The sequence below is a fragment of the Lepidochelys olivacea genome, assembly GCF_965140295.1.
Source record: "Lepidochelys olivacea isolate rLepOli2 genome assembly, chromosome: 14".
Lineage (NCBI taxonomy): Eukaryota > Metazoa > Chordata > Testudines > Cheloniidae > Lepidochelys > Lepidochelys olivacea.
This window is the reverse complement of record NC_140424.1, coordinates 18,333,071-18,355,312: the sequence shown is the minus strand read 5'-3', so window position 1 is coordinate 18,355,312 and position 22,242 is coordinate 18,333,071. Positions and strand designations below refer to the sequence as shown.

At 45.9% G+C, this 22,242-nt stretch overlaps 2 long non-coding RNA genes across 2 annotated transcripts in view; both read left to right on the top strand.

The window, feature by feature from the left end:
- LOC311530451 overlaps positions 1-22,242 on the top strand; it is a 56,945-nt gene that overhangs the window by 24,791 nt on the left and 9,912 nt on the right. The window lies entirely within an intron of this gene.
- On the top strand, positions 14,601-19,652 carry LOC311530450. Its single transcript, XR_014713992.1, has 3 exons — positions 14,601-14,746; positions 15,794-15,934; positions 17,050-19,652. It is a non-coding gene; the product is annotated as an uncharacterized lncRNA (long non-coding RNA).

Sequence of the window (22,242 nt, the reverse complement as noted above, 5' to 3'; positions counted from 1 at the left end):
CATCTGGAGTACTGTGTCCAGTTTTGGGCCCCACACTACAAGAAGGATGTGGATAAATTGGAGAGAGTCTAGCGAAGGGCAACAAAAATGATTAGGGGTCTGGAACACATGACTTATGAGGAGAGGCTGAGGGAGCTGGGATTGTTTAGTCTGCAGAAGAGAAGAATGAGGAGGGATTTGATAGCTGCTTTCAACTACCTGAGAGGTGGTTCCAGAGAGGATGGTTCTAGACTATTCTCAGTGGTGGAAGAGGACAGGACAAGGAGTAGTGGTCTCAAGTTGCAGTGGGGGAGGTTTAGGTTGGATATTAGGAAAAACGTTTTCACTAGGAGGGTGGTGAAACACTGGAATGCATTGCCTAGGGAGATGGTGGAATCTCCTTCCTTAGAAGTTTTTAAGGTCAGGCTTGACAAAGCCCTGGCTGGGATGATTTAATTGGGGATGGGTCCTGCTTTTGAGCAGGGGGTTGGACTAGATGACCTCCTGAGGTCCCTTCCAACCCTGATATTCTATGATTCTATGAAATTGAAATTCAAAAGTTTGCGGGCCTTTTCCTGTCTACCTGGCCAGTGCATTTGAGTTGAGAGCGCTGTCCAGAGCAGTCACAATGGAGAACTCTGGGATGGCTCCCGGAGGCCAATACCATTTAATTGTGTCCACAGTACCCCAAATTCGACCTGGCAAGGCCGATTTCAGCGCTAATCCCCTTGTCGGGGGTTGAGTAAGGAAATCGATTTTAAGAGCCCTTTAAGTCGGGGAAAAAAGGGCTTCGTTGTGTGGACGGCTGCAGGGTTAAATTGATTTAATGCTGCTAAATTTGACCTCAACTCCTAGTGTAGATGAGGGCTTAGAGAGCTGGAGGGTTGTGCTGAAAAGGAAAGGAACTTACTGCATGACTAATAGGAGGAGACAAGGAGCCTATGTGATCCCATAGCAAAGTAATCATTAAATGTGTGTCATTAGCACTGCATTAGGGCTCCAATCTAGAAATGGAGCTGGAGATACAGGACTGTGATGAAGATTCCCTTCTATAAAAACTAGAAGGGACTGAAATATTTTCAGTACAGTTTTTTGGGGTTTTTTTGGTTTCCCCCGCCCCCAAAAAGTGGCCTTTTAATTTTTTGGTGAAAAATTGTCTGTTCTAAAAATCATAAATTTTCATGAAAAACTTTTTGAAAAATTTACATCAGTTTATTTCCTTCCTGTCCCCCTCCACCCTTTTTTTCTTTTTGTATTTCCTTTTTTCCTCTTGATTTTTCAAGTCATTTTTAAAAACAAATTATTGGGAAAAGAAAAAAAGGAAAGGAAAAATCAAAACAACAAATGAAATTTTTTGAAAATCTATCACAGCAAACTGATGGGGCGGGGGGAAACCAATAATGATTTACTTTGAATGATGTGAAACGAAATCAACTGGAATATTTTGATATTTTTTTTTGTAGTTTGTCCAGTTTTTGACTCGCTCTATTAAAAGGTCAGTAATCTACCCGTGACTATTAAAGGTATTCAGGACACATCCCATCTTGTTGTTAATCAATGAATGGCTGGCTGGTGGCCTGTGTGAAATGAGTTGATGGTCTAAGTCCGGCTCCCAGTGAAGATTTGCCCAAATTGCAAAACCCTAACTTATTGCTGGCAGTCTCAGCAGACCAAGTGTGAAATCCTGGCTGCATTGAAGTTAATGGCAAAAATCGCACTGACGTCTGTAGGTTCAGGATTTCACCCCCAGGACTGAGGATGCATGAAGAGTGAATTCTCATCTTGGGGTGGTCCTTCCAATTCAAGAGTGGAGCTGCATGGGGGGGGAAGTTTGCATTGCAGCTGCATGTAGAATACTTGAGTTTCTGTCACAGCCCAAAAGTTTTCACCTGCGCTTAACATATGCAGAGTTTTTGTTTTTTGTTTTATTTAAACCCACCGATTTCTTCAATGAGCACAAAGGAGCGGGTAAGTGCAGTGATCTCCCCATAAGTCCTTTATCTTGTGTGCTTCTCTTATGAAAGAACTTCAAGTGCAAACGTCTCCTTTTTAAAGTTGGGGAATGTGCTCATGTAAAAGTGTCTTTCCAGGCTATTGGGACAGGACTCATTGCTAGACTTTATGAATTCCCAAGGATGTTTGCTAGGAGCCTGATCCAAAGCCCATATGCTTTTCCACTGACTCCAGTGGGCTTCGGATCAGGCCCTAAAGCAGAGAATGGATCTGTTCAGCTCTAAAGGAAGGAAATGGGCTAACACGGAGGAAGAGCTTCTGTGATTTCATGCAAGATGGAATCCTCCCCTTGCTCTGTGTATCAAAAGAAGGGTGTAGACTGGTTTAAACTTCTAAATGATGCCAGCACTATGGGTAACTACCAAGCAAACCTGGTCTCTTGGAGTGGAACAATGGAGAGGCTAAAATAAGAGGTTGTCTGGGACGTGGGGAGTCATGCCAGCATTTTCCTTGGTCTGTTTCCAAACAGATACAGTCTGTGCTTGAGGAAACAAAAGAGATGAGTCAGTCCTCTCAGTGAAGGTTATTATAGGAACCTCTCGCAGCCTCCAATTTAGCTTTGGCTTGAGTGGTCAATTTTCTTTTTCAGTGTCCTTTGTGAAATAGGGGAAGTTAGGTTCTAGTTCTAAAACATCTTACTGAGTCTATTAAATGAAATGATTTCAGACATAGGCTTTGATTGTCTCCAAAAATAGTATGGGGTTGCTATAGTGCATTGCAGGATTAAAGCAGCAAGGACAAAAATTAATATCTTACATAATTTAACTGCAAGAGAGAGTCCATATTAGAATCAGAGGCATCTGAATCTCTCATGTGAGGAGTTTTGCATCCAAAAGAAGATTGGCAGAGGGTTTGTAAACTGAGGAATGTCACGTAGCTTTAAGCACATGGCTTGTGCCAGGACTGGCTTTGTACGTGTGGGACTCTGGAAGAGAAATGAGGGAACACTGGGTTCAGTTCTCCAGCCCAATTGGTTGAAATACCCACTAGCAGTGGCTGAGACACTCAGGATAATAGCTCGGACTTCAAGGGCTAGAGGAAAATTTGGTTTTGCAGATGTTTGGGACCTAATTGATGCATTGCTTTGAAATTGCTGCCTTAGTGTGGCAACTGGCTTTACCTGGGGCCCTGTTTCAAATTTGCTGCAAGTAGAACTGTCCCTCTAGGAAGTGCTGAAAGGACAGGAATCCAGGAGGGATTTTTCAGATCCTGGTGCTTCCCAGTAAGTCACCAGGCCTGGCATTTGCCTTCCAGATTGTGCTGATGATTGCACTGCTGCCTCCCAGCCAGGCCATTTCAGGCAGAAGTGGCTCTGTCCTGCTCTCCACCCAGCTGCCAGGGAGAATGGCCAAATATGCAGGGGGTAGGTGCAGGGAGATAAAGGCAGAGAGCCCTTGCCCCTCCCAAAGGTAACATGGGGCCAGGAGAGCGCTGCAGTCCCATGCTGGGTGCAGGGCAGGAGGGGTCACTGGGCAGGGGAGATATGTGGGGTAGTCATGTGTCCTCCCCTTTAGCTTGTGCCCCCCCAGTATGGGGGGCACCACTCGTCTATGGTCTTGCCATGGAGACAGACTGGAATGCCCAAGGCAAGCTGGACTATGTGATAGATGGTTACTTTACACCAAAAATCACAATATTCAGGTTACTCCCAGTCCCAAAGGACCAGTCACTCAGTCCTGCTCAGTTGTACTCGGATCTCAAACCAAAGACAATGCTTGGAGCCAATCCTGTAATAAACCAACTCAAGTTTTATTACCTAGGAAAAGGAAATGAGTTATTGTCAAGGTTACAGCAGGTAAGCATACATACACAAATGAGTTACAGTAAAAGAAAAGTAATAGAAACTTCAACAGTAAGCTGACTGCCTATCTTTTAGGGCTAATCCAGGCAAAAGAACCGGGGACTCCTTGCAAATGCTTAGAAATCCTCACCCCTCAGAGCTCAAGCAGAATAGGTATAAGAAGTTATCCTTAACAGGTATTTTTATTCCCTTGCCCTAATGTTCAAGCTGTGATGGGAAGAGGGCTTGGGCACGTATCCTCTCCAGGGTTTTGGGGGAAGCAATCAACAGTCTTTTGTCCACAGTGGCTTCTCTGATGAATGTAGACCTTATTTTGTTGGGGAGGAGCTAACGCCTCTGGTGGTGAACTCGTATTTCACACTTGATAATGCTTCTCCCCTGACTGGGGTGGGGATTTTATAGTTACAGAGCAAACATTTAAACATTACCTTATATCATGAGATACAGACATTTGTAAGTAGGATTAATACATGCAACATCCTACAAGCTGTTGATAAGGTTTAAACACATTCTTATCAATTTAACATCTATTTTAACAGGTGACCCAGAATGGTTCCCAACTATGCATTTGTCAGTGTTCAGTAAGGCCCAGGCCTTGGCATGAGCTGGCACCTGGTCTGCCAGCATCCCAGCAGGTACATTGGTTACCTGCACAGCCTTAACTGCTGCTCTCCAAACCTTGCAAAATATATTTTATGAAAATAAACAACCTAACTGCCGAACGTGGTAGCTTAAATTAAAGCAGGCAATTCTATGTTCCTACTGGCTGTAAGGTATAATGCTATGTACTTACAGTTAGATTTGATGTCTCTGTATGATGTGCAGTGTTTCAGAGGGGATGTGCATCTCCTTTGCGAATAAGGGTGTCAAGGTTCCTTCCCCACTCTGAACTCTAGGGTGCATGAAAACCTCCTGACCTTACTTTTACCAGCTTAGATTAAAACTTCCCCAGGGTACAAACTATTTTACCTTTTGCCCTTGTACTTTATCGCTGCCACCACCAAACGTCTAACAGATATATAACTGTGAAAGAGCCCGTTGGGAAACATCTTTCCCTGCAAAATCCTCCCAAACCTTACACCTCCTTTCCTGGGGAAGATTTGATCAAAATCCTCCCCTATTTGCATAGGTGAACACAGACCCAAACCCTTGGATCTTAAGAACAATGAAAAAACAATCAGGTTCTTAAAAGAAGAATTTTAATAGCAGAAAAAATAAAAGAATCACCTCTGTAAAATCAAGATGGTAAATACCTTACAGGGTAATTAGATTCAAAACATAGAGAATCCCTCTAGGCAAAATCTTAAATTACAAAAAGACACAAAAACAGGAATATCCATTCCATTCAGCACAGCTTATTTTCTCAGCCATTTAAAGAAAACAGAATCTAACACATATCTAGCTAGATTACTTACTAAGTTCTAAGACTCCATTCCTGTTCTGTTACCAGCAAAAGCATCACACAGACAGCCACAGAGCCTTTGTTTCTCCCCCACCCCCTCCAGCTTTGAAAGTATCTTGTCTCCTCACTGGTCATTTTGGTCAGGTGCCAGCGAGGTTATCCTAGCTTCTTAACCCTTTACAGGTGAAAGGGTTTTTCCTCCTGCCAGGAGGGATTTTAAAGGTGTTTACCCTTCCCTTTATATTTATGACAAAGGGCGATAAAGTTGGGACTCAAGCTGTGTGGAAGCCTTTTTCCCCCTCATATCTGTAGCTAACAGTTGTGTTAATGAACACCTCCTGTTTCAGAGAAGCACAGATCCTATATAACATGACATTAGGTTCCTAGAATGAGGACTTGTCACCTAAGTACAAAATTGGCTACCCCATTTTGAAAAATGGCCCATTTCAGCTTGTCTTTAAAATGTGAGTGCATTTTTGTACTGAATTTATCCTTTAACATATGATACATTTAGTATCCGAGACATCTGAATGAAGATTGTTTTCCCTGGGATATTCTAAATTAAAAATTTGTCAGTGGTTGTGTTTTTCTCCCCCAGTAAAGAACTGGGAACTTCATACTGTATGCTGAACTCCAGTTGTGAATTCAAATCAATCTGGTGGAATTAGAAGGGACAATTTTCTGGAATATTCCCTGCTAAAAAGGAGCTTGTACGTTTTGGTGTTATAATGAATGGGGTAGTGGGTACCACTACCCTGCTTGGAATCAGAAGTGCTCATGTGTCACAGGCCTGTCACAGGCCTGTCTGTGTCACAGGCCTGATAGTTCTACCAAGAGCAGGAGATTTCTCCGTTAGTTCAAATGGCAGGGGCATGAGGTTTTAGAGAAGGAAGATATAAATTATGTCCTGGTAGTGTTCATGATGGACAGCATAGTATAGTAAGAAGAAAAAGTCTTAGGTATCATAGAGTAGTTAAAAATATAACATTGTTTCTTGCTTAGAAAGGCATCTCAGAAAATGAATGTTAAGTTAATACTAAGCAAAAAAATTCTCTCACTCCTCCTTCTTTCCTCCTCTCCCCCCCACACCCCCCAAGCTGATTTCAAAGCCCAAACCAAGGGTTCATAGAGTTTCTCAGGGCACTGGTACTCATTGTCGGCCATCTGTGCTATTTAATTTTGAACTACCTGTTTGTTACTCGGCTGCATTAAATATTGCTGCATACTTTGCCTATACAAGAGCTCAGTAATACAATCACGTGCTAATAAATTCATTTTCTACTTGACTGCTCATTCGTTGAAATATTAGTACATAGGAAGAATACAATCACAGTGCATGTGGGATTGACTAATCAATGTGTAACGAATAATCAGAAAATACAGATGTCCAAGAAAGACGGCGGCAGTGCAGAATGACTGCACCAAGGAAGGGAGGAGAAAAGCAGGGGGAGCTGTGAGCAAAACATGACATTGAGCCCCTCCTGCATCCCCTAAATGTCCCAATTTCCTTAGACACATCAAGGTGCTGCTGGTTGGGTCATAGCTTCTGCGCACCTCACCTTGACAGAACCATTCTGTGTGGTTGCCATATTCAGTTGACATTCTTAGGGGCGTTCAAAGGCTCTCTAGTGACAAAGGAGAGTCATGGTTTTTTTCTACCATTGTGTTATGCAAATTTGTCTTATTCTGCTTCTCCACAACTTGTTGTTTCCATGTGTAAACTACACAGGCTAAATCCTAGTGATGGCCTAACTGTTCTGGAAATACCACAACATCCCCCACCTTTATCTGTTTCAAGAGCTGAACCCTAGCCAATCTGTGTATATGCCTGCAAGACTGAAAATGTTCATATACAGGTTTTTGTTTTTACTTCATTTTTTTTCTTTGTTGCTGTAACTGTGGGTTCCCCCTGGGAAGAGAAGCTAAAGGATATGAACAGCAAGAGAGTTGTTTGCTTGTTGTTTTCATGAAATTCCCAACCCAGTTTTGCAGCCCCAGAAAGTTGGAATAGTATGGTTAAGTGTATGATCTTCTGGGTGCCGATGCAAGCTGGATCTCTGAACCTCAGCACCTACCCTGGAGGTGGCAGCAGGGTTCCTTCCCATAATGTGGCTTGTAAAGTGCTTTGGGATCCTTTGGAACAGAAGTTGCTAATCCCTATGTAAATGATAAGTCACCCTTTGTGACTGCCTTCCCTTAGCATGAACCATACTACAGTAATCCATTCTTCTTTCTTGGAACATGCTTATTTCTAGGAATGTTTTGCATCTTGGCTGGAGCCCTGAAGGCGCCTCCTCCACCTTTTCATGGTGCAATATATCCCATCCGCCGTTCCATTTTCTGAGCACCAAATCGGGACTACCTTCTCATTCCCAAATAGTGCTCAGATTGGCTCCACGGAAAGCTCAATCAATAGCACTCCTTAGCATTTCAGAGGGAAGAATGAGGTAACACAAGTCGAGAGAGAGTGAGAGAGAGAGAGAGTGTGTGTGTGTGTGTGTGCACATGGAGCTGCCATCTGAAGAATGGAATCAGAACAGCTTGAGTGCCTTCTTTAATCTGCCTCTAGTGGTTGAAGGCAGGGGATGTAAGAACTTTACTGTAACTGGGTGCATTACAGGGTGTTGTGAGTGCTGTGGTACACCCGACCTCTCTAGATCTATGTCGACACAACAGTGGGGAGGGCGCTTCCATGACATTCCAGGATGCAATCCGAACTAGTTGAGAGTTCATGTCACCACCTGCCCTGCAATGCTTTGCTGCTGTAGCTCCCACCTGGGCCTCTCACAAACAGCATGCAGGTCACACCCTGAGTATCTGTGTGTAGCTGCAGCCTGCCAGCAACACTCTGGCTTCCACTTGTAGAGTGACCCCAACACACTCCCAGTCCCCAGATTTTAGCCAAAAACATGGGTTCTGCACTATCCAGCCCTCTCCTGGACAGTTCAGATATTAGAGGTTCGTTGTGTTTGTACAACAGTTTGCTACCTTAACTAGAGTTACCAAACAATTCAGTTTAAACACAACACGAGATTAGTTTTGATTAAAGAAGAAAACAAGTTTATTTAACTACAAAGAGAGAGGTTTTAAGTGAGCATAGGTGTAAGGTATTAAAGTCAGAAATTGTTACAAGAAAAATAAAGATAAAAATGCTTTCTAGTAACTAAAACTTAACAAACTAGACTCAGTTCAAGGTTCAACATCCTTACCACATGTTCCCAGCAATATAGCAACCAAATTCTCAGGTCAGACTCCTTCCCAAAGTCTAATAATGACTGGTTCCTTTGTCTTCTCAGCTGAAAGAGAGAGAGAATACCTGGGGTGTTTTTGCTCCTCCCTTTTACAATCCAGTCACACTTTGAAATACATTTTCCAGAGGGGTACCCCTATATAAAATTCATTCTAGCTGTGAGGATGGACATATGGGGTCTCGTGGTAAAAGAGGTTCCATGTTAGTTGTTTGTTACGATGCAGATCCACCTATTCCTTCCCTACTTCACTGCCAAAGAATGGCCACTTGATTGGTGATTGCCAGTCAACTTTGACACCTGGCTAGAGGTGTTACCTTGTCCTTTGTCTTTGAGAAACTGATTTACCCACTCTGCAGACTTGTCTGGTAAACACATTTCAGTCATAACTTCAGTTTATGTTCATAACTGTATATATAATGTTGCTACATACATTTCAGCATGACATTCTTGACCAGAAAGTTATTAGTTTTCAAAGGATACCTCACAAGGTGTATTTTGTATGAAGGTTATTACAATGGTGTGTAGGGTGTGAATACAGGGGTGCATTTGGTCACAGCTTCCCAGTGCTGGTAGAAGGACACTCACTAGCTCTGCTTTAGCTAGTGTGCTAAAAATATCAGAGAGAGTCATTTCCCCGTGGGCACATACTGCACCAGTGGTAGGGCATCCAGGAACCCTTTCTTCCTGTCCTCTACATTAAACACTTGGCAGCATTGCCACTGTTGGAAACTTTCTGTAGGACCCTTCTGCTCTCCCAGGAAGTATGAAAGCAAGGACATAGAAAGATTTAGTGAATGATCATTCAATGTTTCTTCATGAACCTTTTCATCTTTCCTCTTTGTAAATCTTAAACCCATGAGCCTGGATGATGCTGGTGGGGCATATTCTAATGTTTGTATTAGGAAATCTTTTAAAAAATGTATAACCTTAGAACCTCTCCTGCTTATGCTGGGCCAGAATCTGATCTCAGTAAACTTCAGGGCTAAACTTCAGAGTTAACTTGATGGGAGTCATTTTCATTTAAGGGCAATATTATATGCTGGGTTTACACCACTGTGACTGAGATCAGAATCTGAGCCTTAGAAATGACTCTCCCTTCTTAAAAATAACGGAACTGCTTCCCCATTTTTGACTCTCCCCAGTTGAGGGGGTGAGGCAGCATGTAACCGTTCTGTCTTTGTTCCAAAACAAAATAAGATTCAGGCTGGGAATGGCTCTTTTGATGTTCATAAGCAGTTCAGTGATCCTGTCGTGTGAAATGATTCCTGCTGGTAGAGATCAGTGCAAGTGATGGGCGGGGTTATTAATGTGTCTGTGTGATTAACCCCAAAGCTGTCTGTGAGTGTGTGTGTGTACATGAGTATTCACTGAAGTTTATCTCTCTTCCATCTCCCTCTCCAGTAGACATGTGTTTGTGTATTCACTCAGGTTCCAGATTACCTTTCTAGAGGAGTCTGTTTCATGTAATAAAAAGGTTATTCACTTTGGAGGGGAGGGGGGCAAGGATGAGGTTAGGAGTGAGGTGGCTGGAGGGGAAAGAGAAAGCAAACTCTTTTTGCCTTTTATAGGGTTCAAATTAAAGTGTGTGTGTTTAGATAAATTCATAACAGGAGGAAACTAAAGCAGATGCTAGTCAGGAATATGTGTGTATTTTGGAAATGTAGACATAGAATCATAGAATATCAGGGTTGGAAGGGACCCCTGAAGGTCATCTAGTCCAACCCCCTGCTCAAAGCAGGACCAATTCCCAGTTAAATCATCCCAGCCAGGGCTTTGTCAAGCCCGACCTTAAAAACCTCTAAGGAAGGAGATTCTACCACCTCCCTAGGTAACGCATTCCAGTGTTTCACCACCCTCTTAGTGAAAAAGTTTTTCCTAATATCCAATCTAAACCTCCCCCACTGCAACTTGAGACCATTACTCCTCGTTCTGTCATCTGCTACCATTGAGAACAGTCTAGAGCCATCCTCTTTGGAACCCCCTTTCAGGTAGTTGAAAGCAGCTATCAAATCCCCCCTCATTCTTCTCTTCTGTAGACTAAACAATCCCAGCTCCCTCAGCCTCTCCTCATAAGTCATGTGTTCTAGACCCCTAATCATTTTTGTTGCCCTTCGCTGGACTCTCTCCAATTTATCCACATCCTTCTTGTAGTGTGGGGCCCAAAACTGGACACAGTACTCCAGATGAGGCCTCACCAATGTCGAATAGAGGGGAACGATCACGTCCCTCGATCTGCTCGCTATGCCCCTACTTATACATCCCAAAATGCCATTGGCCTTCTTGGCAACAAGGGCACACTGCTGACTCATATCCAGCTTCTCGTCCACTGTCACCCCTAGGTCCTTTTCCGCAGAACTGCTGCCTAGCCATTCGGTCCCTAGTCTGTAGCGGTGCATTGGATTCTTCCATCCTAAGCAGGATGGGCTAGGGAAAGTGATAGAAGGTTAAGGGGTAGAACTGATTGGGGTAAATATATTTTGTAAAGCATAAAAAGTTAATCTTGGTTGGCAGTTGTGTGGGGGAGAGGGGGTATTTTTTCTTCTCCTCTTTCTGCCGACCAGTGTTCTTTATTGTCTCTCTCAGGTAGATCGCACATTGCTATAAATTTTCTTATCTCCAGTGCTTTTCCAATTATGGATAACAACAAAAAAGCAGTCATTGGTCTCTAAAAGGTCATCAAGATATAAGGCCCCATTGGGAAAGGAATGACTTACGGAGTTGGCTTGTGTAAACCTGGGGAAGTTTTATGCACAAGTCAGGCACAAAATGTAAGTGAGATTCATAAAAAACAGAGATTTACACTGGTTTCAGTTAGTAGAAATCAAGATGCTTATGAAAATTTCCTCTCTTCTCTAGCTCAGTGTGTATGCAAATAAAAAGCTGTTAAAAGTGGTCTTTCAAGTGAATTTAGTGGTGGAGACAATACCACATTGACAGCCCAGGAGGATGGAGACCTCTGTTTTTCCAAAGATTACTTATTGTGTAAGCAAAGGTAAAACAAGCCCTCTCCTCACACCCTGCTCTGCCAGTGACCTGGCAATGACCTCTTTGGATGAGAGGGCAGTTCAGTCTCCTCTGCCTCTCTGCTAAGACTGCCCGCCAGGTCCCACCTGTGAGGATGGTGATATAGACGCGTCTCTGCTAGGATCAGGATTATTTCCTACAGCTCATATCACACACAGCAGGTCACTGAAGGTCCGTTGGTGTGGCTGTGTTGCTCTGCTCGCCGCTGCCGATCACTGTCAAATTCACACTAACCTAGAAGCAAAAGCCTCCCCAGCTCATTACTGGGGACAATCCCCTTCCCCACCTCTGTGCTTAGTCCGCTTAGAACACACAGTGTGGAAACTGGGTAAGAATCGATTTCCAAGCATGTAACGCAAGGGTGCTTGTTCACAGCTCCCAGGGCTGTATTGCAGGGTGCAGGCCCCCAAATGACAGACACTGGCCTCTCTCAAGAGGGGACTCACTAAAGGACATTTCTCCCAGAGTGTCCTTGGGTCTTTCCTGAAATGTCAATAATTGCCACCTAAGTATCCCCCCTTCACTTCTCCCCCTGTACTGTTCCAGATCCCTCCCTTTTCTCTATTGCTCCCAATGCCTTCCCTTACTCCTCTAGTCTCCATTGCCCCTATGCTCCCTTCATCATTCCACTGTCCCTCACTTTGCAGCACTGCAGCCAGCCGCCTCAGCAGTCCCCGGGCCTTCCCTTTCCCCAGGTTCGAAGCCGCTCTTGGAGCGCTTCAGCTGTTTGGACAGCACTTGCTTGTTTACCCATCTGAATGTAAGTGAGGGGAACGCATTGGCACAGCACGATCAGGTGGCACAGCACTTTGCACACAGATAAAATGACTTTCCTGACCCAAAGAGCTTCCTGGCCGAATAAGACCACCCTGCAGTAAGATATAAGGCAACCATTCAGGGGAGAAGAGGGTGTGTGTTCGCACGAGTGTTAAGGAGCCCTTGGGTCAAAATGATCACAGAGTGATAGAACGGAGCCCTGCCATTCCGGGTGCCTAGAGGACGATGGGGGGAGGGAGAAGGGGTTTGGCAGCTGTGGGAGAGGAAGCAAATAGGCTCTCCCCCTCGATAGCCAAACAATATGTCTCCTGACTGCCCTGTGGGCTTGCCTGTGCAGTGTACAGCAGGCCCTAGAGTCAATGGACCAAGAAATAAATTTAGTTTCTTCCCAATGCTCCTATGTGTCAGACCTGTATTGCAGTCAGGGGAGGGTGGGTGCAGAAAAGCAGGCTGTAGGAGCTCACTGGAAGCTCTAATGCGCTCTGCTGGGGTTTATAAACACTGTGGCCCAATTTGTAATTCAGAAAGAGAATTTGTAATTCAGAAAGAGACAGAAAACTAGGCCCAGGAGACAGAGGCATTCCCTCTTTCCAAAGACACATGGATGCTCTGTTTTAAAGTATACTATATATTCAGGCCCTGTTTCCAATGCATGTTACACTGTAGATTGTGGCAAACTCTTCCTTGGTCTTTCCAACTCTGTAAATATTGATTTCCAGATGCTTGGGTGCCAAAAGGCACTAGCTGTGACTCTCCAGCTCAGATGAAGAACACAGTGAAACTGCCCCTCAGTCCACTTTGAAGGTCCATGATCCTGAACCAATACAGAGGCACCTGGCAGCCGCAATAGGTAGCGGGAGCTGCCATGAGCTACTTAACCTACCGACTAATGCAGAAAGTCATTTCTGCCACAGCTGTCTGAACAATACATTTGCCAATTAAGTTAATTCAATCAAATCCCTTGTATCCAGCACAAAGGAAAGAGCAAATCCAGGTGAAAGAGAGACCAGAGTGTAAGCTCTCCTGTATGTCACACAAAAAAAGGCAATTTCTATATAGGGTTTGTGTATATACTGATGTGTGGAGCCACAGAATCAAAGCCTAGACATCTTAACTTAAGGGGATGTGTTTTCCTGCATTTGTGCAGGGACTGGACAACTGAGGGAAACAGTGATGGCTGGATGCAACTGTTTCACCCCCAGTTCACTTGTTCAAATGCAACCCAGGTCAGGAATGATCTAAAACTGGTGGAGTGCTGTCTGCTGGGTAAGAGAGAGTTCACTGGAGTTGCTTCTGAAAGGTGAGCAAACTCACCAACGTGTATATGAAGCTGCTTTCTCCTGCTGTTTTCTCAACTCTAAAGAACCGCTGTACCCATTTTAGCTCGAGTGGACTAAACCTTATGAATGCAAACTATTCCCGTTACTCACACCCTTTGGTGGTGACCCAACCTTTTAAGGACATGCTTCTTTGCATTCCTCTGGGTGTGAGCATCCATTATGATTTACTGTACAACAACACTGAACATGAAGCTGTATCATTTGTAGATGACATACTCCCCCGGTTCAAGGTGTGACGGTGCACTCCATAAGGCTTTATAGAAATATGCTTATGAATATATATGACATAACTGGAATATGTTCTATGCTACATATGCCATGTAACATATCTATGTAAAGGTTATGATCTACTGCATCTATTAATCCTATTTGTATGCATGTATCACTTTTGTATTTGAAGTTATGAATATTGGCCGTGTACTGGCTTGATTTCTAAATAACCTTAGTAGAGCATTTGGTCAAATCCTGGAGAAAGGAATTCGCAAAGTTAAGTGCCCAGTCAAGAAGCACTTAAGGAACAATGCATCTTGGAATGCTCCAATCCACATAAGATGTCTTCCTGGAGACATTCAAGATACCATGTGGGCAATGGCTGCTGCCTGTAAAAACTGTGAGTTATGCATGGACATGTGACTTGCCCAGGTGACTCCATCTTGGAGCTGGACTTTGCATAGGAGAGAGCAGGGCCGGTGCAACCACTAGGCTAACTAGGCGGTCACCTAGGGCACCAAGTGGTTGGGGGCGCCAAAAAGCGGTTCCCTGGCTTGGCAGGGAGGAGCCGCCTTCCGGAGCCACCGGAGAGCCAGAGTGTCGGCTTGCAGGGGCGGTGAGCCCCAGTCATGGAGGAGCCGGCATGGCGCAGGGGGGCAGCGCCGCTAGTGGGGAGTAGCTGCACCCCCTGCCCCTCCTGCCCAGGCTGCGGCCTGGCGTCCCACCCCCGGGGACTCCTGCAGGCTGCAGCAGATGCATGTGGGCGGCGGCCCCCGTGTGCCCCCCGGCACCTTCCTCGCCATGCTCAGGCTCTGCGGCTCCCAGGCATGTGAGCCGCCGCCACCCCTCCCGCTGCCTCAGCACTCCGCAGGGGAGGGGCTGTGGGCGCAGCAGCCCGGCAGTGTGTTTTGCCTCAACATGGAGCCAGCATCTGACCAGCATGAGCATGGTAAGGGGAGTCCCGGGGGGCAGTCAGGGAGCAGGGAGAGGGTTGGATGGGTCTGGAGTTCTAGGGGGGGCCTGTCAGGGGTAGGGGGTGTGGAGAGGGATAGGAGCAGTCAGGAGACAGGGACCGGGGGGGTTGGATGGGTTGGGAGTCCCGGGCATCTGTCTGGGGCGGGGGTGTGAAGAAGGGTGAGGACAGGTAGGGGGTAGGGTCCTAGGGGGGCAGTTAGGATGGGGGGGTCTCAGGAGGGGGCAGTCAGGGGACAAGGAGTGGGGGGGTTGGGAGTTCTGAGAGGGGCAGTCAGGGGGTGGGAAGTGGGAGGGAGTGGATGGGGCGGGGCTAGGGCAGGGCTCTTCCCCCCCCCTTTCTCTTTTTTTGATTGTTGAAATATGGTAATCCTAGGCGAGGAGGGAGCTGGGGGGCACATGGAGGCCGGCATCCGCATGCATCCGCTACAGCCTGCAGGAGCCCCCGGGGGGTCGGGGGGGTCGGGCCACAGCCTGGGCAGGAGGGGCAGGGGGGGCGGCTGCTCCCCGCTAGAGGCATCGCTGCCTTCGCAGGGCTGCTGCCCCCCCCCCCCCGTGCTGCGCTGGCTCCTCCATGGTTGGGGCTCGCTGCCGCCGCAAGCGGAACACTCTGGCTCTCCAGTGCCTCTGGAAGGCAGCTCCTCCCTGCTGAGCTGCTGCAGCGGCCCAAACCTGGCAAAGCCAGTGAGTGGACTTGGGGCGGGGGCCACCGGGGTTGGTGGGGTGGGGTGGGGAGGGCTCGCGGGGGGGCTGTGCACCCTCCAGGGGAGTTCAGGGGGCAGGAAGGGGGGAACCTGGTCTGGGGAGCAGCCCCACAGCTGGCTCCTGGGGCCTATAAAGGCTTGTTGAGATTTGCCCAGCAATGAACCAATGTGTGGGGGGGTGAGCGGGGAGGGGGGCAAGGTGGAAGTTTTGCCTAGGGTGCAAAATATCCTTGCACTGGCCCTGGGAGAGAGGAGGGGATTTCCACCCACAAGAGAAAGTCTATTTAAGCCCATGGGAGACCTCTCCATTTTGTCTTCAGCTGGCTAAGGAGATAGCTTCTCCACCCCCAAGGATACCTGAAAGAAACTGGAACAAAGGACAGTAACTACAGGGGGTGTAAGTGCTTGCTGGACCCAGACTAGAAGGAGGCTAGTCTGTAAAAGAGAGCTTACTGGAACTGGTGAGGTTTTTATCTGTATTCCGTTTGATTTGACATAGACTTGCGTGTTTTATTTTATTTTGCTTGGTAATTCACTTTGTTCTGTCTGTTACTACTTGGAACCACTTAAATCTATTTTCTGTATTTAATAAAATCACTTTTTACTTATTAATTAACTCAGAGTATATATTAATACCTGGGGGGGGGCGCAAACAGCTGTGCATATCTCTCTATCAGTATTATAGAGGGCGAACAATTTATGAGTTTACCCTGTATAAGCTTTATACAGGGTAAAACAGATTTATTTAGAGTTTGGACCCCACTGGGAGTCGGCATCTGAGTGTTTAAGGCAGGAACACTTCTGTAAGCTGCTTTCAGTTAAGCCTACAGCTGTTAGGGGATGTGCTTCAGACCTGGGTCTGGATTTGCAGCGGGCTAGAGGGTCTGGCTCAAACCAGGCAGGGCACTGAAGTCCTAAGCTGACTGGGCAGGAAAGCAGGAGCAGAAGTAGTCTTGGCACATCAGGTGGCAGCCCCCAGGGGATTTCTGTGATTCAACCCATCACACAAGGGTGCTTTAGGTAGACAATACAGTTCAGCCCAATAATACGCTTGTTTTCTTGATAAAGGTGCAATCTCCCGAAAGAGTGCAGATTATTTTAGGGTGAGATCCCCAGTGGCTGTAAACTGGCATTGCGTCTTTGCCTTTAAAGAGTCAATAGAGCTGTACTGACTGGCCCATTGACGTCAGTGGAGCTCTCCCTATGGACACCAGCTAATGCTCTCACCTTCTCTTCCTCAGACCACCCCACCTCCCCATTTTTACATCAACACTTTTTATGACACAAGAACAAATAATAAGCGAAGTCGTCCTCTATTCCAGTCTCCTGCGGGGTCGGGAGTCTCAACTAGTCAGGGCTTGTACAGCACTTCTCAGTGCTAAGCATTATCATGACTTTAAAAAAAACAAAATCAGGGCCAAATCTCCCCTCACCTACTGGTACAACTCAAGTGGGGCTGGCTGGGGTCTAAGTGAGGCCATGATATGGCCCCTCTCCTGCAAAGGTCAGTCTTTCAATGGGCAGCCCAGTTGCTTGTTTTGCAGATAAAATTATTAAATTGTTTTTTTTTTGACAGGTATATGCCAATTTGGAGTATTCCCCTTTAAACATTTCTTTAGCCATGCTGAGGTGATGGCCAAATACAGAAGACTCCAGCTCATGTAAATGATCTTCCCTGCCTCCCCCAACTCAAAGAACTCAGAAGAGCAGATCAAAGTGGCTGTGTGCCTCATACGATGTGGGTGCTAATATGGAGCCTTGTTTGAATAATAATTCTTCATCGCTGACATGAGGCAAGGAGGACAGAGACAGATTCCCAGAGTCCATGCTTTTTTCCCCTCCTGCAGGACAAAGAATGGGAACTATGAGTGAATTTGCTGGTTTCCAGATTGACACAGAGCAAATGCAGTCACTGGTAATCAGTGCATACAAGAATTTATCACCTCTGCAGATTACGAAGTGGGGAGCAGGTGTCTGACCTGCAATGACAAAAACACGGAGTGGCAGTGGGGGAGGAAGTTGGTGGGGAGAAAACAGATAAGATGTCATTTTTCAGCAGTTTTTCTCTCCGTAATGTTCTCCTAGATTATGGGAAACAATCATGGGACATGAGATGCTGGTGTTTTATGGTGTCAATGGGGTTTAAGGTTTTAGGTGCAAAAAAAAATGTGATGTTTAGATTCTGTATATTATGGGGCATTTATAGGGCACACTAGGGATTTTTTATCATTACTTATTTAGTTGAGGCAAGAAGGATAAATTGGATTCTGTATCCAAGCACTCGCATCTAAAGGAAATTAAAAGGAATGAACTTGGCCTCCACTTGGGGCAGAAATCAGCACAGGAATGACCCTCACTAAATTAAAGAGCTACTCTTGCCTCAAAGAAAATGCTGAGAGTTACTCAGTGCTTGAACCTTTTCCCTTCCCATAAGGTGTGTTTTCTGGATTTCCCTTTCCTTATTCTTTGTTAGTAGGGATATTGCCATTTAAAAAAAAAAAAAAGCATCACTGCTCCCGTAGAGCTCTTTTGCTCCCTCCTGTAGGTGCACGTCTCCGCCTGACAAACCACTCTACTTACCGTGGATGTGATTATGTTGTCACTGAGCAAATTCCAACCTCTACTCAGGTGTCAATCCATTGACTTCAGTGGAGTTGCATCTGGTCACGCTAGATCTGAAATCACCCCATGCCATTAATGAGATGGATACTTTGCCCTGTTTTAGGGCCTTCCATCTGAGGATGACAGAATGTTTTACAGACATTCATTAAGCATCATAGCACCCATGGGAGGTAGGGAAGTATTATGCTCATTTTGCTAGAGATGTTCTCAAGCTGCAAAATTCAGATGCAGCTCCCAAATACCCCATAGTTGAGAGCTATTTGGATCCAAGCTTTCAATATAGGTTCACTGTTTCATTTTACAGGTGGGAAAAGTGAGGCACAGTCAGGTAATGTGACCTTACAGAAGGTGACCCAGTCTATGTTAAAGCCAGAAATACAATCCAGGGCTCCTGTCTCCCAGTCCTACACTAGACATTAACCACTAGATAATCCGTCATCTCTTAAAATGGGGAACTGGTAAAAGAAGTGGATGAACGGTTAAAGATCCTTTTCTCTTGCAAATGTACTTAACGCTGAAAAGGAATGACAGAAACAGAATCTGCCCCATGACCTGGTAACTGGGCATGAAGCACCAACATTTCATGAAGCCACTAGAACTGCTGAGACTTCATAAACTCAACGGCCAACATCATGCTGACGACACCTAGCTCTATCTAGCCTTTGCTATGTATGACAACACCGCTGTCACTGAGCTGGCCCAGTGCTTGCCTGGAGATCAGCTCATGAATGAAGAATACCTAGTTGAAGCTGAACCTAAACAAGACAGAGATGATGCTAGTTGGCAGAGGGAAACGTTTTGAGATGGTTTTAGCCACTTTGCGGTCTCCACTGGTTGAAGATGCACAACCTCAGCTGGTCAATGGAGTCGACAGTGTCGGAGGCTTCTGGATTCCTTGCTGATGTTGAGCTCTCAATAGCAGCATCTGCAAGTAATGCACTCTACAACGGGCCCGGAGGCCACTTCCCATCGTACAGAATCTGGACTCAGTTATATATGTTTTTGTCACCTCCAGGCTGGACTACAGCGACTGTCTCTGCTGCCATTGAAGTGGTGACAACCTGGATTTGACCCCTGAGCAACTTTTTCATTAACTGTGCTGCATATGTCAATTAATTTCAATGAACTCATTCTCCTGATGCTCTAGAGCAGGAAACTCCCAACCAGCACAGAAGGCAGAAGTCTGGCTCCTCCACAATGCAGGCTATGGTGAGCACATGCACATCAGACTTGTTCTCTGCTCTCTACCTTAGCTTTCTATAGACTATTGAACCAAATTAAGGTTGCAGCCCTTGTCTTTGAGGTATTCAAGGGTTTGGGCTAGTGATATATAAAAGATCACAAAGGTCCAGGATCAGGACTGGAGTCCACAGCTCCCCTCTGTTGACACAATGGCGCTTTCCAGCAGAAGGATAAAGCTTGTCTTTCTTGGGGGGTGGTCCCAGACTGTGGAAAGAGTTCCCACAGGATCAAAGACATGCCATAAATCTCATTCTCTTCTGCTTCAAGTGCAAGGTGCTCTTCTTTGACGTTGGATTTCTAATAGAAACACATAGCATAGTGTCTGTATAATACATTAAATACAGTTAAAATAGTAAAAGTAAAAAAATCTCCAAATAGTTTCCTTTGGGGGGTGGGGGTGGGGGGAACCACAGGTGCCACATGCTAGTCATGTCTCTTAATGCATTTCTGCAAAGTGTTCAGATACTATGGGAATGAGGGCTCTGTGAGAGCCCGGATATAATAGAATTTGTCACTTTGTCTCTGGGTCTGTGCCTATTGCACCCACATTCCTCCCCCATTGCATGGGAGGCACAACTCCATGCCCGTCTGCTCACCCACACGCTCCTCTTGCACATTCCTGTGAGGTGAGATCCCCCTGTCTGGCCTGCATACGTGCATCCTCCTCCCCCCCACAGCAGAACCACTGGGGCTTTGAGTCTTGCACACCCTTATAAAGAGGGACACAGTGCTTAATTGGTGCCTGGGCTTTCCAGGGCTGAGCTCCAGCACCTCTGGGCTTGGCTATTCGTAGCCCCAGCACCTCTGGGCTTGCTGTGTCAGTTACGAAAGTAAAAAAACTGCTTGAGCCCTGGCACCAAATTGCTTCAGCTCTGGCACCTCTTTCATTGCAAATTAAGCACTGGTGGGACTGAATTTGGTTCTTCATTCTGGTTTTGGGAAAGCGCCCAATGAATTTAATGGCAATTCTCCCATATAAGAATTGATCCCGTGGGGTTCTAACCCATGTGAATTATACAGCAATCACCTGGTTAGTCTCTTAATTTCCTTTGTTGCAAGAGGAGCAGCCTTGATACACTGTCCATCCTTCTGTAATTTCCAGGATACACCCCAATGGCTGGCAGCCTCATACCCCACTGCACTGTGATTTTGTCAGACTGTACAAGCTAAGAAGTGCCCAGCAATATTGTACATCGGTTTGGGACAGGAAGTGAAGTATAATATGGTATCCAATGGAACTGCAGAGGGAATTTAGGTTAGCAGAATGTAATTACCCAGGCCAGGATTGAGAAGACACCAAGCCCAATAGCCTTTATGCTGGGGAAAGAGCTCCAGCATCTTTAATGATGAGGAGTTCAGAGCGGAGTGCAGATTCAGATAGAACTGTTGTTTGAATGAGGCTGCAAGGTGAAGCCTGTACTAAGTAGGGGAGGGGGAGACCATGAGCTCACACCTTTAAATTCCCCAGAATCCCTAATGTATTGGCAAATTAAAGTAGTAAAAGAGATTAAGCATGTTTTCAGTACACATTCTAAGTACAATATCATATGTCTGTCTTTGGTCTTTGTGAACTCAAGTGTTCTGAGGATTGAAATGAAGGAAGGACAGCTAGTCCAGCCTAAACTTTTGCCCATATGCTTCTTAAAAATCTAAACTGTTCTTTTATTTAGGGTTGGATACCTGGCCCCCTTCCAGCCTTTTTTAGATGCGAGAAAAACAGCAGGCCCCAGTTCTCCATTCAGTGCAAGTGTCCTGGTACTGTGGGCTTCTCAGACCAGGCATGCATCTAGTCTGGTATCCTGCCTCTGACAATGGTGTCCATAATGGAATAACTATCATATATTTGGAGCTGATTAGCATAACTGACAGGAAACTCCTGGGCATGGGAGATGTCTCACAAAGCTATGTAGACTGTATATGCTGCTTGGAAGCCAATGGAGGAAGGAGGAGGATGGGGGGAAGGGAGTTGCATGTATTTTTGTGAGGCCTTTAATCTGACATCACCTGTGGCACTATTAGTAATTCACAGCAATCTCTTTCTGGTCCAAGGAACAGCGAAGCCAGAGAGCATCACCAAGTTTACCACGAACAATACGCCAGGGCCTAGCAAAGAGTCCAGCAGACCTCCGTTTTAAAATATAGATAGAGGAAAAAGAGAAGGGACTGAGGCTGGATGGGAGGGCTGAATTCCCCTCTGATGCAAGCAGACACAACTCCATGCATTTCAGTGCAGCTATGCCAGCAGAGAATTTTTCCCAAATACTGTAAACCAGCGGTTCTCAACCAGGACTCTGGGGACCCTGGGGGAGAGCCGTGAGCAGGTTTCAGGGAGGCCACCAAGCAGGGCCAGTGTTAGACTTGCTGGGGCCCAGGGCAGAAAGCTGAAACCTTGTGTGTGGGGCTGAAGCCTGGGGCTCCCAGCCCTGCCACCTGGGGCTGAAGACAAAGCCTGAGCAACTTGGCTTTGTACGGGGAACCCTGTGGTGTGGAGCCTTGGGCAATTGCCCTGCTTGCTGCCCCCAAATGCTTGCCCTGGCTTTTATATACAGAAAAACAGTGGTTTTGGCACTGGTGGGCTGTAGGGTTTTTATAGCGAGTTTGGGGTGGGGGTGGGGGGGCTCAGAAAGAAAAACATTGATGACCCCTGCTATAAACAATGGCACAATGGAGTAGTGTGATCTGCCCAGATTCAGATCAAGAACCCCACCTCCTCTTGACATGCTGATGATCCTAGAAATTCTTTCTACTCATGGGAGCTGCTCACAGCTTTTTGTATTACTCTTTGTCTAACTATATATAATCAAACTTTGAAGATGGCACTTGTGGGAGTGCAGCGTTTTGTTTTACCTAGATCTACAACAGCCCTCCTGCTAGTAATCTGAGCAGGAATAATCATTTGAGAGGG